Raw genomic sequence first — 1,334 nt, 5'->3', positions numbered from 1 at the left:
CAGTGGCCATGGCGATGTACGCCCTCGGACTTTCAGTGCTGCAACAAGTTATCTCATATGAGAAAACGAGTGTGAAGCAAGTGGCGTACGCGGATGACCTGTCAGGGGCCGGCAAAATAACAGACTTGAAAAATGGTGGGGCTTAGTGAACGATAATGGTCCCATCATAGGGTACACACCCAGTGCCGCTAAGTCCGTCCTTATTGTAAAGCCTGAACACTATGACAGTGCAGTGGATAGCTTCAGTGGCAGTGGAGTTATAATAACAAAGGATGGACAGCGGCATTTGGGTGCTGTCATCGGAACAGAGGAGTTCAAGAAGGAGTACATAGGAGAGAAGGTGAAGGAGTGGATACATGAGGTGGAGGTCCTGTCTGACATGGCCAGGACTGAGCCTCATGCAGCCTACTCCGCCTACACCCACGGCTTGCAGCATCGATGGAGATTCGCCATGCGCACCATCCCAGGCATCAGCCCTTTCCTTGCACCACTGGAGGTCTCGATAAGGAACACCTTCATCCCAGCGTTACTGAGATCCCACACCATCGGAGATGGGGAGAGGGCACTGCTCGAACTTCCACCAAGACTGGGCGGGATGGGAATCACCTCCCCTAAGAAGTTAGCGACTGTGGAGAACCTCAACTCCCTCAAGCTCACCAGGTCCCTCACAGAGAGATCATTGCTCAGGACGCACATGGTGAAATAGCCCAAAGTGCAGTCACTGAGCAAAGACGAATTATATCTAGAGACAGGCAACAACATCAACGAAACCGTCTCGAAGACCTGATAAACATCCTGCCTGCAACCACAGTGAGAAAAATCCTCACTGCACAGGAAACGGGAGCCTCTAACTGGCTAACGTCACTGCCCATTGGAGCGAAGGGCTTCAGCCTCAACAAACAAGAATTTGTCGACGCCATTGCTCTGAGGTACGGCTGGCCGGTGGAAGGACTCCCCAGTACCTGTGTGTGTAGTTCCCCCAATGACGTCAACCACACCATGACGTGCAAAAAGGGGGGATTCGTATGTATCAGGCACGATGAGGTGAGAGATCTGACCGCCAGCATGCTCAGGAGGTGTGCCACGATGTCTCCACTGAACCGACCCTCCTACCGCTAGACGGCGAGCACCTGCGCTACAGAACAGCCAACACCACCAACGAGGCTCGAGTCGACGTCAGCGCACGAGAGTTCTGGACAAGGGGACAGAAAGCATTCATGGACATACGGATCTTTGACCCGATGGCCGCCTGTCACCACGAACTCTCCTGGAGACCGCCCACCGCAAGAATGAGCAGGAGAAGATCCGAGCGTATGGGAGAGAATCCAACACGT

The sequence above is a fragment of the Portunus trituberculatus genome, chromosome 15, assembly GCF_017591435.1.
Source record: "Portunus trituberculatus isolate SZX2019 chromosome 15, ASM1759143v1, whole genome shotgun sequence".
Taxonomy (NCBI): domain Eukaryota; kingdom Metazoa; phylum Arthropoda; class Malacostraca; order Decapoda; family Portunidae; genus Portunus; species Portunus trituberculatus.
This window is presented reverse-complemented; position numbering follows the sequence as displayed.